An 18,382-nucleotide genomic window follows, 5' to 3' on the forward strand; every position below is an offset into this window, starting at 1 on the left:
GAAGGAAAGCCCTCACCTGCCTTTGAGGAAGGAAGGCGAAAATACAGGTCTTTGACAGAAGTTGAAGGTCTTGACTATTGCCAGGAATTTTGCATCATTTGCTGATTGACATGATGTCTGCTGAGTGTTTGCCCATGGACCTTAGCTCCAGGATTTCTCCCTCACTCAGAGACAACAGCTCCCACGCAGCTGCACCAGCCTTTGCAACATTCACCTCTGTGCAGGCACAGGCAGTCCGGGAGAGGGATGCCAGGACACCCAGCGCCTGTTTTGGACAAAAAAGGGACCAGCAGGCAACATCTAAGTCAGGCAGGGGTCAGGAGGTGAGGCAGGATCAGGTCAGACTAGGAAAGCCTATGCAGGATGCCTGTGGAGCAAACACCATGCCTGATGTTCCCAGTGTGGATGTGTTTAGAATGCCTTACGGCTCTGAACTTCAAAGTATTTTAAAGGGATTGCATTATATATCCTTTCGAGTACTTTATGAAGCTATTTACAGTAGTTGAATGCCAGGAGTTTGGGATTAAAACACCAAAACACCCAAACAAAAGCCCCTAAGCAATTCTAGATGTAGCCTTTATTTTCTTCAGTCTTGTGGCTCTGTGTCAGATGGACAACACAGAGTTAACAATTTCACTCTTTCAAACTGGCATATTCTATTGAAAATGAGTCAGGAGCTACCCTGTAATACTTCTTGAATCCAGCAGAGCTAATGCAGACTTACACTAACATTACTGAGAGGAGAATTTGGCCATTTTTGGACATCAGTGATTTCTAAGCAATGAGATACAACATATCTCCAACATGGCTTCAGAACCCCTCATTAATGAGATTTATGAAACTTGAAAACAGACTGCTGAGCAACAACTTTATTGTTTGCAATTTTTGCAAGCTGGTGATACATACCTTTTACATTTAATAACAAAACTCGGCCTGGAGTACCTTTTACACTTCAGCTTGTACAGGCGTTGTGTCATAGTATTTTATTCCAATTTCTATCAGATAACTCTACTGTCTGTACACAGGAAGAGCTTTTACAATGCTTAGTAAAGCTCTGAGTCCCCGAGACTGGATTTTTAGTTCCCAAGTAGGGCATTCTCAGCAATAACTTTCCACCACTGCATCCAACATTCTTTGTCTCCTTTGAAAATCATGGCTGATTAAAAGTTTAATGCAACAGCTGTTTGTGATCTTATGATTGATTGATATGTTTCCTAGACAGATGCTGAGTATTAGATGCAGAAACATTTTTACAGTGCTCAAGAAATTTGGAATTGATATTTTTTAAAGTCACAGTAGGACAGAGCTGCTAGACAATGCAGATTCCTTACAGACATAATTAAGAATTGCTGTAACTCAAAAGATTGATCACACCACTCAAAAAACCCACCCCCATAGGTGGTTTTTCAGGAGGCAAAATTATAAAATTATTTTCACTAATCAGAAAGTACTTTGAAAACTTCAAAGATTGCACTATGCCCATAGATTACTACACAATGTAATTTCTTTTTGCTCTTGTGAACTCCCATTGTGAAAAAGCTTACTGGTTAGCTCCCATTAGCTGGTCACTATGAGGAGAGTTGCTCCTGGCAAGATTAGGTGGAGCACAAGTAGGGATGTGGCAGCTAAACAGTTTGCAGTATAGGAGACATTAGGTTTTGTAATTGTCTTTAAGATATATATATATATATAAAAAAATCTTTGTGGTCAGTCAAAGGCTGCATGATAGCTCCAGCCTGGCGAGGCATCTCAGGGCACAGATCCTCATCCACAGCCCTGCCATGAGCCTGGCACTGAGGGTGATGCCTGAGAGAGCCTCACCAGCACCCACTGGGAACACCTCTGTAACTCAGGGCCCTGAGGCCCTGTGCCTGTGCAAAGAGCCTGGAGGGGCCGCAGCAGGGGTGTGCGATGTGTCACGGCCTGCGGTGAGGCTGCCTGGGCTGAGGGGGGGCACGGGGACCTGAGGGGATGCACCTGGGCACTGAGGGGCGGCGGCGGCGGCACGGGGAACTGAGGGATCGCACCTGGGGCCTCAGAGAATGCACCTGGGAACTGAGGGGTGGTACAGGAATCTGAGGGAATGCACCTGGGACCTGAGGGGTGGCACTAGGAATTGAGGGAATGTCTGGGACCTGAGGGGTGGCACAGGGATCTGAGGGACTGCACCTGGGAATTGAGGGAATGTCTGGGACCTGAAGGGCGGCACCGGGACGTGAGGGGATGTGCCTGGGGCCTGCTGAGATGCACCGGGACCTGATGGGATGCACCTGGGGACTGAGGAGCGGCACCGGGACCTGATGGGATGCACCTGGGGACTGATGGGATGCACCTGGGGACTGATGGGATGCACCTGGGGACTGAGGGGCGGCACCGGGACCTGAGGGACTGCACCGGCCCTCAGCCCCCCCTTAGGCTCCGGCAGGAGCTGTTCCAGACCAGTTTCCAGCCAGCAGCAAACTCTTTGTGAAGGGTATCCAGGACTGTCCCGTGAAGAGCTGGAGCACTCAGGTAGGCTGTTGCTGTTAGTTTCCCTCAAAGCTCTGCCTTGCTGCAGGATTATCTGCGTGGGTGGTGGGAGAAGGGAAGGGGAAGGTTCCTTTTCTTCTTGGAGAGAGTTGGAGTTTGAGGTTTTAAAGGTTCTGGCTTCACACTTGGATAAGGCTGCTGCTGTGTGTGTTTGGGAGAACCTCCCTGGGTAAGCCCAGGCTCTGCTGTCTTGCCCTAGGCTCTTCACATTTTGGGGAATCGACACGGAGAGGAGGCTTGGGCTTTTAAAGGATGTGGACAGGGACACTAGGGAAAGGTTTTTCAAAGGAAATTGCATGCTGAAGTGATTCCTAACAAGTGTTCATGAGGGAAGTTTGAATGTGCCCTCACCTCCTGTATGTGCTCTTGGTATCCCTGGTTGTCTCACAAGGATTTCTTTTTCTGGTGCTTTCACAGATCCTGAGCTCAGGTAAGATATTTTTATGCCAAACTGGGCTCATAAAAGTAGGTGAAAGTATTTAAAGCTTTTTAAGGAGGAGAAATCTTTAGTGGAATGCCTTTCTTTCTGGAAGGTGTGTACTTTTGACAATCCAATTATACATGCAGTTTTTCTTGGTACTAGTAAGACTTTCTGGTTTTGTTTTTGGTTTTTTTTCCTTACCAGTTCTACCTGAAATCAAATTTTTTTATCACTTCCCTCTGTGTCATGGACAAAGAAAGAGAATGTAAATGTGCAATTACTTTACATCAGTGCTGCACCTGAAACTAGTTAGTGGCAGTTGCTTGGATTGAGGGGGGGAGGGGGAAGCAAGTTTATTCCAATTTGTGACGTTAAAGTCTGTCTATGGAATTTTTATACACTGAGACTAAGGTGAAAATAAAGTTAAGTTTAAGAACATAGTCTTGAAATAATCAAAAGCTTGAATAGGTGGTGTCTATCCACATATTACACTTTTCCCAGGAAGATAATTTTCTCTTGATAGAGGAATTTGGTTACAGAGTGAATTAGTGAAGCAAAAGTAATATGGCAATTACTGGCCTAGGGAGGGAATTCTGAGTCTCAGAAAACTACAATAATTTCTGCTCTTGGCCATCAGTGTGTGTATACCATGGGAACAAATAAAAACCAGCATATGAAATTAACATTCAAAGAAGGCCTTGCTCTGTGTAACATGCAAGACAAACAACTTTTGTGTGTTAAATCTGTGGGTCTTTAATGTAAAACCGAAAGAAAATATATGTTCTTGGTAATCAACTCTTCTTTAGTGTTCAGCTCACTTTAAAAGTCTTTTTAAAGCCATCACTGCCAAAGACCCAAACGCAGAACCAAATAAATTCTTTTCCCACTTAGCAGAATCCAGCTTCTGAAAAATGATAGAAAAGGGTTCTGAAAATATAGGGGACATGAATAAAAACATCCAAATAGGCAAATGGAATATTTCTGTATTTGTGAAACCATGTTTTTGGGAAAGAAAAGGCTCTGTTTCCTCCAAAATTGTTGTTAGTTTCCCTCTAAGAAGAAACTGATTACAAACATACAAAATAAGTGCAGAGGACATGATATGCGTTCAGTTTGTGTCAGCATGCAAGCCCCTTCTAGTAAATGAAGGTCAAAAAGCTTTAGCCAGGAAGTTGAACCAATCTATCAACACATACAAAAATAACCCAAGCCAAATACCAATTAAACATCACATATTGTTGTTTGCTATAAAGGAAAGCAATATATTTAGTTCATTTTAGATTCTGTTTTGAACTAGAAAATGTCTATGATCTACAAGTATCCATACATTAATTAGCTCTTGTTGTAACTGTTTTTAAGTTGCCTATTTCATTATGTGAGTTGGAAATATTTGTACAGATTCCTAAACTGCAAAATATTCTCAAACTTTTGCCTAAGTGGTACTTTAATTGAACTATGTGTAGTAAGCCTAATATTTGTTTAGCTGATGTATGGTGTATTTTCTTTAGGTATTTCTGCTTACATTAGTAATGTAAGGCAAGGTTATTACTCCATTAGATCACACTTATGTTGCTTTTAATACCAGGAACTAAGAAAATGGGCAGCTATGTAACCTGAACAATGTCACAGAGTTTGGGCTGTGTGACTGCAATAGTGTCATTGTAGTCCCTGTAAAGCCAACAGAGCAGTGCTTGTCTTGGGGTTGAGAAACCCCTTTGGACAAAAGGGGGTCAAGCTTTAAAATAACTTACAGGGAACATAACTTCCCTGAAAAAGTTCAACAACTTCATTTTAGATTCTTCCGTGCTTCTTCAGGATTATTTCCTTTAAGCGTGGATGCAACTGTAATTTTTATAACTTGATGGGATTACTGTGGCTAGATGAAATACAATAAGTTTGGGTGTTGTTTTCTATGTGGAGTATCCACTAATTGTAAAATTCTCATAACACAATCAGGGCTGATTGGCTGGTTGATGATTTTTCTGTGAAAGGAGCTTGTAAGCATCTGGGCAAACAGGTGGTGCCAGTCCTACATGCATCTGCAAGGAGTGGCAAGCTGCAATGCATGTCTGTCCTGCTGAATCCAGGTATTTTGGCTGCCCATTAGCATCTTACTGTAGCTTGTCCCAGCTTCTGACTCAGGACTGTGTCCATATTGTGACTCTTTAAATGCCACCCATGAGAGCTGCAGCAGGTAAAGCTTGAAAGGCTCTTCCTAAGAGCTTTCCTAACCTCTAGTAGATTCAATGCAGCATGATTTAAAGCAGGTGTTGGATTTAGAACATGGATGGAAAAACTCCAGAGAAACAAGAGATCCACAGCCATGTCCCTGTGGGGTAGATGGCTAAACTGAAATGAAGCACTGTCTCACAGGGCTTGTGAACGTGCATTTACAGTCTCCAATTTATAGATGTATATTCTGGTATGGGTGCAGATGTGCTCTGCACACAGCTTTCTTTGTTAAGCAAATGTGGGTTTTGAGGGAGACCTAACATTGTGTTCATAAGGACAGCTTTGCTGTAAAGCTGACTCTGGGAATTTAGGGCATATGTTTGTTTATTAATAGTGTACTTTGTTCTATGTATATAAAGAGAGGTCATCAAAAAGTGCATTTCTGATTTGTAGCTTGAAATGCAGATCTCTGCTAAAGCTTGTTTCTGTTCCAAATATCTGCTCATAAAGATATATGGGTATGTGTGGAGTTTAGATATTGTGAGAATAAACTCTCAGAGGCAAACTTTGCTGCTCTGTTTATTAAGGGACAAAAGCACTGTCTGAAAATTTTACAATAGAGGAGTAGTTGTAGACAGACAGCAAGGCACCACTGTGGGGGCTGATTGCTCATTATATTTATAGATAAGTGAGGAAGCAATGTGTGAAAGATTGCTTTAAGGGCTAAAGTTTTCTAGTATAGGATACAAAGTACCAGTGGCTGTTTCTGAGAGCTGAGAACACAGATTTAGAAATGGGACCCTGTTTTTAACAGCTGCCTAAAGATACCAAGTGAGAATTCTCTCTTCCTAAAGACCTTTTTTTAAAGTTGTAACACTTCTTGTTTTGTTAGTGAGGACTTACTTCATTAGCACCTAACTTAGAATGCCTGATGAGGAACCAGTGAGCCCTTAAATAAAGATTTCTCAGTATGTTGCATAACCTAATATCTGGGGTTGCTAATAATCAGCAGCCCTTTGACTTAACCTAATTATTTTATGATTTACTTTAAGTAATGCTCATTTGAATCCTGGTGGGCAGTTTGATAAAGAGCTGCCTTCCCACTTGACCAGTGCAACCCACCGTGTATTTAGCTAATACTTAAAAGCTGGGTGATCAGTATTATATCTGTGTTTTAACAGGGTCATTTTCTTGCTTGGAAAGTTCTTAGACTTATCAAAGAGCAGTAATTTATTTTTTAAGAGGAAGCCTTATGTATCATTAAGTATGATTTGAGACTTCAGACTTTAATTTCCATACCCTATTGAACCTGACTAATTTAACTTGGAAATTGAACTTTTTTCCCTTAAACCTTGCATAGCATTAAAATTGCTGTACCTGATACTTTAAAAAAGCCCCAATTTAATTTTTTCTTTTCAACTTTGCTTTCCATGTGTATTTTTCAGCCCCTTCTGTAGAGAAAGACTATTTGGGACTATATTTCTCTTCCAATAACATGTCAAAATATAGGCTTAAGAATAGTGTATGCCACAGGCATTCTGTTTCCAGAATTAGCATTCAGAATTTGCTATTTGCTCTGATTTCAATAGGTCTATGACTTATTTGAGGTTCACAATAACATCATCTGTGTTACACAATTGTGTGACTTCTGCTTAAAGATCTTTGGAGAGTGTCCAGTCTGGAGTGCAAGCTGGCAGCTTTCTCACCCTCACCTCGTGTGGTTTGGGAGCTGGCTGGAAGCTCAGCAACCCCAAGGTGCTGAGGCACTCCTGATGGACTGAGTGAGGCTCTGCACAAGCCTTTCCTGTTTCATGTGGGAGCAGTGATAGAGCTAAACCTGCCTGTTTGTGACATCCTGCATCAGGGTCTTTCAGGCCCTCTTTCATAATAAGGTCACTGCTTGCTGTGATCCCAGAGTGATGCATTTTTATTTTCCTTTGCCAATTCATTAAAGTGGCCTAAACTGCAAACTTACACCCTTAATTTCCCTGGATGCCCAGGATATTTGGGTGCTGACTTGCTTAGGCAGGGTGTGAAATGATGCAGCTGCCTCAGGTAAAGCCAGTGCAGGCACTCTCACTCATTCCTGGGGCTGCTCTTAGTCTCAGCCATCCATAAAATCAATGTTTTAAAGATGTTGTCCTGTATCAGTTTGGAGAACCTCACAGCTAATTTAATGGCATATTGTGCATGATAAAATCTTCATTGCCACCCAGGTTCATGTCTGACTTCTGCCAGGTTGTGCACATCTTATATGTAAGGATGTGTTAAGAAACGAAGAGTTCTTATTCCCTTCTGAACTATTGTGTATTTATATTTGCCAGAGAATCTCTACCTACAGTCTCATGTTCATTCATTCCTTAATCTTAAAACCCTCAAACCCCTAAAAACACACCAACTTCTTACCCTCTTTCCCTGACAACTTCACACCCCTGAAAAGTGAACTGCAAGCTACATTAACCAAGATGTTCATTCCAGTCTGGGCTTCTGATGCCAGTCCATGCTCTCTTCTGTCTTCTGCTGTGCAGGTTTAGTTGTTCTGTGCTTGTATGTGCTATCATTTGGCAATTTCATATCAAATGTATTCAGATAGAATATTGAATTTGATATTACACATAAGGAAAAACCCTTTTCCAGAAACAATGATGAAAAGTATTACTGATCTCATTTCAGTTTCCAAATTTGGGGTAAAAGGTAACAGCTTTGGAATGTGACTGAATAAGGTGGTTTTTCCTTTGTAGTGGAGAGCAAGCATCTCATGTCGCCAGGTTTCTAGTGCCTGAGCAGGTACCTGGAAGAAAACAAATACTGGATCCTTGGAGCTAAAACAATGGATTTAATTTAACTAGTTTTCCTTGATTGTTTTATTGCTACTTGGAATGTTCAAAGGTGACTAAGTCATGTATTCAGTTTTCCCTCCTAAAACACTGGAAATCAAAGCTCAGACAGTAACTGAACAAACCAATAGCAAGTTTCCTGTGTTTCACACAGACAGTTGAAATTGCACTCCAAAATATTTTTTAATTTGCCACAACATTTTGTTTCATTCTGTATCTAACACAGCAACCCAGGTTGCCTGCAGATATCATTGTGAGGCATGTTTCTATATTGCTTCTTGCGCAAGATAAAAGCTTAGCTCACTCTCATAAGGACCAAATTTTTAAAATTAGAAAACATAGGAAACTAATTTTGAGCAAGGTGCAAGTGAATAAAAATGTTTCTCTATATCACTTAGTGCCATGCAGCCTCCCCTTAACCTTGAAATATACAGTATAGTTACAAGATGCTATGTTTTTTGATCAAGCTACTAAGATTTTATGTAGATTCCCTCAGGAAGGAAGAGACTTGCTCCTCAAAATGCCTGGAAATTTTCAGGAACGAGAGTTGTAATTAGTGAGAAGTGTGATTGAGTGCCATCATTTATAGTGATATCTTCACCTTTCCTGCACATTTTACTTGGACTCTATTATGATTAAATACTATTTTTGCGTGTAGAACAAAACCCCATAGATTCTGGCAATGCCTCAGTCTGAAGGAAAGCTGAAGCAGTGCAGGAAATGCTTTCTGTGTGGACACTGTCTCTTTTTGCTCGTGTTCCTGTTCTTGTATGTAATGTTTACAAATCAGACAGACACCTATTTCCCTTTCCTCAGTTGTAGTCCTTGGGTCCAGTGAAACAGCTTGTAGAATATAATATTTGGTTTTTCTAAATGGGGAAAGCAGCAGTTGAGCTTACAGGAGTGCAAGGTGTGTAGAGGAAGCAAGAAAGCACCTCGGGTCTGTCTCAATTCTGCAGCAGTCCCTGATGTGATGCTTTGTCCCCATCAAACTTTGTCTGCAGTGGTGTGCACAGAAAAGATGAGCATGGATTCTGTCCCCAGCCTATCAGTTTGGTGTGTGACCTCTGACAACAGCTAATAAAGTCCTAACAAATTTAAAGATGGTCTTTGCAATATAAACACTGCTTAGCAAAAAGCTTTACAATCCTCCAGTTATATACATGCATCAGAGCACAGATGTTAAATAAAGCCAGTCCTTTACAGTTCAGTGATTGAATTAATGCATTTGAAAGGAGGAGAGGGGAAATGGTTTCAGGACAAACCAAACCAGATGGAAGAAGGTGAGACTTAGCTTTCCTATCATTTTTTTTTGGGTGAACTCAAATACATAGTCTGAAGTTAATGTATTAATTTAAGAATCATTTTATGTTTTTTTAATCTATATTAAATGAGAGATTTTTGGATTAACATGTTCAATGTATTTCTTGAAAATACTGAATGAAATTAATCTGAAATCCCAATTTCCCCCCCATTTTGATTCATTGATGATGCAGTTAAGAAATCACAAAAGACTTGTTCTACTATTTTATGGTTAACCCATCATTTTATTGAGGGGGAACAGGACATGGAAGTCCAGTTACACAAAATGTTTGGACTTTATTGCATGTTTAAGTGCTGTTAAAGTTTCTTCAAGATAGAGGATCTGAGGGAAGAATGATTTCCAAACCAGAGTTGCACTGAATGTCAGGTCTGTCCATATAAAACAATACAAAAAATGAACCTGTCACACGGCCTTTTAAAATTTTTCTCCAATGTCTCATTTGTGGGTATTGAGTTTTTTGGCTCAATGTTCTTTTAAAAAATTCATTGAGATACCGAATTACTGTCTCTTTCCTACTTTGTGTACAGTAGTACTAGATTTGGAAGCATTAATTTTTTATTTCAAATAGAATTTTTTATGAGAAAAGAGCTGCTAAATCTTTCAGATCAGCAGAAATACCCACTGTAATTCTAATTTTGGAGTCTTGGTTATATGATAAAGGCAATATTCACACATACAAGTTGAGGGAGCTATTTTGATCCCAGTCATAAAAAACCCCTGCCCAGACTGCTGCTATATATGAGTGTTTACCCAGAGCACGATGTGTGTGGACAGTTGGAAAGGTTAGTGCTGTGGTTATGTACTGAGTTTTGTACATGGCACTGCAAACAGAGATGTAAAAAACCTACACAGATTGTTTCTAATAGTGGTGAATACTGTGGTTTTGGCTCAACACATTTATGCCTTTCTAGATGAAAGTAGAACATAAGTTTGCTAGAAGCCAGAAGATTTTTTTATGAACTCTAACAGTCTGGGAAAAAAAGAAGTTGGCTCAAAGAAAAGAGAACTGAGATGAAAAAAATTAACTCCCAGAAAACAGTTTTTGCTGCTTTTAAGAAAATCAAAAATGCCTTTATTGTTCTTTTGTTTCTGTGTTTTTGCTAAGTTTTGAGGCAGAAAGCAAAAGCAGTCTGACTATGGCTTGTCTTAGGACAAAGCAACTTCAAAGTAGTATTTCAAGAGGATGAAAGAATTTAGCCAGGTACTGCTGTGAGTAGTTGTCTAAGGCCTCCTGGATGAGGCCCATTCTGTTGTGCATATAAAAGCATCACACAGTGAAGAGTTCCTGCAGCATAAGTATAACTTGAGAACGTTTCTTAAAACAGAAGAAATGAGAGATCTTGATTAACCAACGTGGAGAACAAAAATTGACTATTTGTTTTGATATGGCTGTGCAGACAACTGCCTGGTGTGACATGGGATCAGCAGCTCTGCATGGACATGGCTGTCTGAGCATGTTGGCAGCAATGGGATATTCATACTCAAAAACTCCACCCAGAGACAAAACATTTCAATAAATAAATAGAGCAATGAAAACTTTAAGGCTTTTTATCCTGGTCTGGCTACAAAAGAACTAATACTGATTTGCCAGAATCCACAATGCATTTCTCAGACATTATTTTCCTCCAAAACAGCCAACTCCTTCAAATTTGAAATGCTCTCACAAGGAGGGGAAGAAAACCTGGTAGCTGTAAAAGCAAAATGTATTGCCATTTTTGATCCTTCTAACTCTCAGTTCCTATTGCAATGCTAGAAGTAGGAAAGCTTATTTTGAGAGTAAGCTATCAAAGATTCTTTGTGCTACATCACTGATATCTTACCCAGGGGGCAGGACAGGTGCCTTTGGCTCTCTGGAAGGGGACAAGGCCAGTGACATGCCAGCTACTGCCAGTCTCTGGTCCATATAAGCCCATCTTTGAGTGGACTCCAGCCCAGAGTCACAGCAAGGCAATGGGCCCAGATTGCTGCCTTAAAACATGAGGGTCTGGAAAAGATGGGTGCCTGTGTTGGTAGGGCTGTTGCTGCACAGGTAAGCCCAGCTGGCTCTCATTCTGCCATCTTTGTCTAAACCAAGGGCACTGATGATTGCCAAGGTTTGTTAGCAAACATGGATGTGAGCAGGAAGAGTTCCAACAGCTGCATGCCAGTCATCGGTGTCCCTCCATGATCCTTTTTCTGAGACATGTATTGGCCTGTTTTCCCCATTCCTGCAAAATATCTCACCTCCTTTTGTTGAATTATATTTTAATCTATGCTGAGACACCATCTGATGCTTCTGTAGTCTCTCTTACTTTTTTTTTTTTAAGTTTTGGTTTCACACAACCATTCTAAACCTTTTCTCACTGGAATCTGTCTATGAAGTGCTCTTTTCTCATCTATCAGTGCTACAATTCCTTAATCCTCCTCCCATTTCTGCCTGACCTAATCCATGCACACCACCCACCTGTGCCATCGGTGTCCCAGTGCCTGAGCCACTTGAGCCCTTCCCTGCTGTCCCAAAGCACAGCTGCCTAGGGACCAGCAACGATGCCTGCAGGCTTCACCGTGGGACGTGTCACTTGTTCCATTCCACTGCTGGTCTGCACTGAGAACATGGCACATGTGCTCTTGTCCACAAGTCTTTCTTCAGTTCTCATATACTTCTCCTCAAGGAGGTTTTCTTTTCTACTGCCAAGTGTCCTGGTGCTGACAGTGTCAAATTTGTGAAACTTTCTAATCTCTCTGCAAACTTTTTCCTGAAAAAATGCCTGAAAGATGTGGTTCCAAGGAAAGATTGAAAAGCTTAGTAGGAGGACTGATGATGCCTGGAAAGAGGAACAATCTTTTACATCTTTAAGAAGTGGGACCAGGATAAGGGGAGTCACATCGTTGTTTGTCTCTTGGCTGAAGTTAAATTCCTTGGATTAATATTGGAATAAATAGTCCAACTTTGAAAAATCTCAGGGTATGTGAGGAGAATGACTTGTGTTGAGGATTTCTAAGGAGCAGACTGTAAAATTTCCAGTACAATGGGATTATAGGCCTTGAGAAAAGAGAGAACCAATAATGCAGCCTTGCACTAGTAAGGTTTAAGGCAGTTGTCAGTTATTTGCCCTCCAAATAAAAAGCCATTGAGTGGGGTGGGAAAGCTTCTGGTCCAAGTCAGGACTATTCAACAAGTACTCTGAGAACCTGATGTTGTATTTGAGTATCTTGGCCAGCTTTAGAATTAAGGACAAAATTGGGAAAAGGGAGCTTGCAAGTATGTTGGGGAACCATAGGTCCCTTCCTCCATCTTTCATGGACTAATCTTTGGCACAGTCCTATGCAATTAAACATCAGAAATTTGGTACTGCTCCCTTGTGTCATTTTACATTATCAAAATGCTTATATCTTTATATGGGTTCATGAGGATCTAGTAAATTTAATTGTTCCAAACTAATATTGTTTTCATGGTACTTTTTTCTCTCCCTTTAAGAAAACTCCTAAGAAATAGTGAGGTGATGTAATGGTTAAAGAGATAGCATAAGAATTGATACTAGTGCTTGTCCCAATAGGAGAACGTTTCACATCTGTTATTTATGATGTGAAGCACCACTGGGGACAGCTTCAGTAACTATGTACATAGTAATACCTTTAACTAGACTAACAGAATAAATAGTGCACACAGGCTTTAGGGATTTCGTAAAAGCTCTACCCCTGGAGAGGAAATTGGTGCAACTGGATAATGATAACTGTAACCTGGGAAGATCACTATCTCCTAACTTCTTGTGCAGCAAGATTCTTGCAGCACTTGTGGGTAAACTTAAGGTTCCTCTATGACCTTTCAGACAAAACCTTCCTGTGAACCTGGAAAGCTTCAGAGTAAAATTTACTTGTCAGTCAAACGACAAATGTCAGATGACCTTCTGCTATTACTATGCTTATATTTAAGATTTAAAAAAAAACTCTCCAAATCTCTTAGAAGTACTACAGAGATTAGATTATTAGAGCAGAAAAATATCTTTACCTGAGACTGTGCTGCCTCTCTTCTGGGCTGCACTGCCTGAGGTATAGAGCTGAAGCTTGGGGCATGAGGCTTTGAAGTTAAAGCATAACAGGCTCTTTGTTTTCTCTGTTTTCCTTGCCATACAGAGCACATAACTGCAGTGACAGAGTTCAGTGAATAGGGGCTTTACATGGCTGCCCAGTGCAACACCTGCTGGCAGCTGAGTGTGACACCCCTGCAAGCCTCTACCTGTGGCACAGGAAGGGACACAGAAACCCCTTGTTCAGCCTCATGTTTTGTAATAGTCAGAAATATACATGTGCTGGCTTGCATTTTCCTCCTTGAAGCCAGTTTTTCCATGTGTTTCAGCCAACACAAGGCCTGCAAACAGAAAGAATAGTTTTCCAGTTCAGGACTTTGGAAGTACCTATAGCAATGCTACAATGGAATAGTGACATCTTTTGCTTGTGGGGCTGCTTTCAGTGTTTGTAGTGGTCTGCAGGCATAAGTGGACAGGGTATTTTAATAATCTGTGGCTGTGGATTGTGTCTTGTAGCTTGTGTCTATCTTGAAATAAAAAGCCAATGGTTCAGTCTCCAGATTAAAGAAAAACTGATTGTAAATTTAGAACTTTTTGCACGGTTGTCATAAATGAATACTTTTGTATGAATGTCTATTAGGGGCAAGGGAACTGAGGTAACAAAAAGTGAATTGCACCTTGTGGATGCAGAATGTCTGCTCAAATAATGGAATAGCAATAGCTTCTGCTATTGTTGAGAAATAAGTGAAAACACATGAATTACCAGACTGGCTTCATCTTGTGTTCTTATCACTTACATGCCTTGGTCCAATAACATTACTGCTTATCTTCTTACAGTACCTTTCTAAATTACTCTGTTTGTGGGTTTGGTTGTTTTAGTTTGGTGTGTTGTTGGTTTTTTGGGTTTAATTTTTTTTAAAGGTCTGTTTGTCCCTTGAAGAATTATAGGATCTGCTCTTACAAAGAACATGGCTTATAGCCCCTGCCAGATCTTTTTCTGACTTATTAAATGTTAATTTCCAAATGCAAGGTTTGAAAAAACAGCAAAGTGATGTATTTTTTACAAATAGATGCCTCTGAGCTATGTTTGATATGAAGTAGCTTTTTAACATTCCAATTTTATGTCGAGTTAATAATTTATCCAGAAAAATTCCACATAAAGTGAAAATTAGTGCCCATATTTTGCTGTTTAAAGTTTTATCTGAAACAGCACTTGTGGCTATTGCCTGAGAGGCAGGCTAAAACCTTATTAAAAGCTGAGCATCTACTGCAATATTTCATTCTCTATTTAGCTTTATTAGTAGTTGAGAGCTTTCTTGGTGGGAGATGTTTTGTTAACCATGAGAAGAAATTCTATACACGTATAAATAAAACTTGGTGATGAAAAGTAGGTCAGTCCTTCAATATGGCTTTTAGCTACATCTTAAAGATTTTTCTCTGCAGTGATTTGCTGATCCAGTTATTCTTAATATCATAATCCTCAAATTTATAATCCTCAGTGATAGTTAATGATTGCTAACATGCAGAATTTTCCACATCCAGTGTCATCAGTGGCAGTGATACATTTGGTCACGTGTTTATAAGTGGCTGTCTGTTTCAGAATCTGGTTTTTTAAAGTGTATCTAATTTAATTACCTAACAGTGAATACACTGCCTGCAAAAGTCACTGACCTAGAATGTTGCCTCTAAGCTTTTGAGCATGGCTGATAGTGGAATGATGTAAAATGACATGAAAGCTGAAGACATAATTGCTCATTGTGAATCTTTTTTTTCCAGTAGCTAACATTATTCCAAAGATGAAAAGTGACAGTTATATATTTTTGGCAATGTTTCCCTGTAGGAAAGGAACAGGCAACCTACTTATTTTTTCTACTGTTAGGGCTGACTCAAAATTATATTCATAAGAAGTTTATTTACTGACATTTTAGACTGAATTTTTGAGCAGTCTGTACCCAAGTACTAATTTAGGGCTCTTATAGTCTAGGTATGTAGTCATGAAAAATGAGCTGTTGGAGGTTTAGCCACAGAATATCACAAGATTACTTCAAGGAGCAAATGCTGTGTTTGGGAGCTTTTAAGAAAATAAAACCTGAAAAACAATGAAGCATTCAAAATTCAGATGTTCTTTCTGAATATCTGGCTCTACAAAACTTAAAAATGCCATCTGGTGACAGCTTTACCTTCTCTCAGATTCCATCAGACTGAGTGTGTGTTGTTCCCATTGCTTGCAAATTTACACTTGTAGCTGATGGGAATTGTACATATGTGAGAGCTTGGAAAGCAGTTACTGAGCAGCCTTATTTCCAAAAGAGCTGATAAAATGTAGCAGCCAACAGTCTCAAAGTGAGCCCAGAGCCTGAGCTCACATTGCAGCGTTGTGTGCAGGCTCTGGGCTCACTTTAGCGGCGGCTCTTACAGCTTCTGATGATGATCAAGGTCCATCAGCTGTAGGCAGCTCAGGACCCCACCCGTGTCTGGGTGCCCTGCAGAGATACTGAGTTCTTTCCCAGCAAGTGAGAGTTCTTTTCTCTGCCTTTCAGCTGTGAGTCCTCCTCTGAGAGGAGCATAGTGGTGCCAGCACCTGGGACCTCAACTGCAGGAAGCTGCTAATGGGATCTTACTGATTTGGGATCCAAGTCCAAATTTATTTGTAGACCTTACAGATGTATATAAACACTTGTTATATATAACACTTTATTTGTGGTAGAAAGAAGGCAAAATAATCTGTTTTGAGAACTACAAATAGTCGTTAAAACACAGTCTATTATTTGTGGGCACTTTGATTAAATCAGTTTTTAGTTTCAGTTCATCAAAGGATAGTATATCCTCCTGGCAAATCTATCATGAGTATACTGAGCTAATCTGACCTCCTCACAGAAAATGAATGAGGTAGAAAGATTTCTGTTTTGGGAAAATAGAACTCTGGTGCTCACCTAAGTAGAGAGGACCTCTAGTGCTAGATGCTAAGATGGGAAAGGCACACTCCTAAGTTCAAGCAACAAACCCTTCTGCACAGGCATGCATGTCTCAGACTTGGATTACTCCTCAGCAATGCTCCTGACTAATTAGCAATAGATACAGCAATGCCTTAGAATCTCAATACAAGGTTTAAAGCTGAAATCCTGTTCCCATATAGATAGGCATCTCTGTAAGGAGGAAGGAAATGTAATGTTTTGTTTGGTTTATTTTTCTCCTGCGAGGATGAAGTGTCTTAAGTGCTTGTCTGCTTCCACAAAAGGCAGTAATGGGATGGGTGATGTAGCAATGGAGAGATGAAAGAAGGGGAGGTTTTTTTGTTTGGTTGGTTTTGTTTTTAGAATTCACCCTTAACAGTCAGTTTGTGGTATTCAATTTGAGCAGACCTGTGGTTTGATTATCTCACTCTTGATACATGTCAGCTAGTTCCAGAAGGCACTTGCAGTCAGCACTTAGCAGCATTTGTACGTGTACCTGCATTGTCTAATTGTGCAGAACATAAATCATGTCTGGTGAAGGCTGATACACATTTGAAGTCCATATGTAGCTCTAGGCCAGAGAGGGATGCCAAAAAGCTCCCAAAATAAAGAAGCCCCTGGGTATTGTGACAGGAGATATTTTAAAAGATGTGATAATGTTTTGCTTTGATTTTTTTTTTCCTCAGATGCAACCAATAAGTGCCTTACTTGGCTAGCTCTGTGTCAAAATAATGGGAGATGATGGAAGTGCACAATGTGAAGGGAGGGAGAGGAAACAGGCTGCCATTGCTTCAAATATATACACTTGTGCTGTGGGAGCCATCGCCAGCCAAAAATAAGCTGTGAGCTCTTTCCCACCCACATAGCTCGAGCTTTGTGAAGCTGAGGAGACTGTCATGTGGTGGCAAAGGCCAGATTATCATAATGTGGGTGACATGTTTCTGCCCAAAAATACTCTCCTGCCTGTTGTGTTCTGAAGCTCCTTATTTGTACCTGCCAAGCAGTAATCTGCACCTATGCAGAGTGAAGTGTCCAAGTGCTGTTTGTGTGGGGCACCCACAGTTTGTCTGTGGGCAGAAATGCTCTCTCTGTAGGTGGAAACTTGTGTTTTTTCAAGTACATGTTATTTTGTTTCTCCTCTTCCTCCTCCCCCAAGAGTGACATCTACCTCTGCATTTTTTCCCTTAGTGTAGGATGTGTGGGACCATACTTCTTTTACAGTTCTCTTGTATGTTGGCTTACCAAATCCTCAGCTTGCACAAACTGGCATAATTTTACTGAAACTGTTGACTCCAAAACCAGCAGGGAATCTGAATTCATTAGGTAGCAGACCATGATCCACATGAACTTCTGGAACAATCTCCTGCTATTGTTTTGGGGATGTACAGAGACATTCCTGGAGAGTCTGCAAAGATTTCTTTTAAGATTTGCTAGGCCACAGCTGGCTGTTGTCTATAAAGTAATGTCTTTTTTTTTTTTTTTTTTTTTTCTCCTGCTGTCTCCTACAGTTATATCCTGAATATCTCTCAAAGTTCTTTAGTTTTGCTGTCCCTCTAGCAGTTTGTGGCCTCCCTGAAGCGTGTTCACTGTCTGTGGGAGAGCCTAATTTCCTCATGTCTCTGTCTGGTAACCAGCAGCATATTGATACTGAGTGAACTGGATGGCATTTAAATGTAAATCTATTGTCATGAACTCGAGGCTTACTATGGCTCATTATTTTGAGGCAAGCAGAGTAATTAGCACAGGGTGTGCTCTGTGATAATTAGAAATGTTTTACACATCAGATGTTGATGTTGACTTTTGAGGGCCACCACCTGGACTCAACTCTCACTAGCTAAAACAAATATTTTTGTATTTCTTTTTGTTTCAATGTTTCAAAATGCCTGTGGTAAAATACTTTAACTGTTTAATCACTAAATAATAGATCCATGCAATCAATTAGCTGAACAGTATGATTAGTTGGACAAATTGCTGGTACCCAGAGGTGACACCATAGCTGAGATATGCAGTTTATGTGTATTGTCATTTCTCTTGAATGCAAGGTGGAACTTCCACTATCTTGAAAGCCAGGCACTTGTTGCTTTCCAGCTCTCCCTCCTCTTTACCTGACCTGGTATTTGAACCTTCTGAACACTGGT

This window comes from Melospiza melodia, chromosome 11 (genome assembly GCF_035770615.1).
Source record: "Melospiza melodia melodia isolate bMelMel2 chromosome 11, bMelMel2.pri, whole genome shotgun sequence".
Lineage (NCBI taxonomy): Eukaryota > Metazoa > Chordata > Aves > Passeriformes > Passerellidae > Melospiza > Melospiza melodia.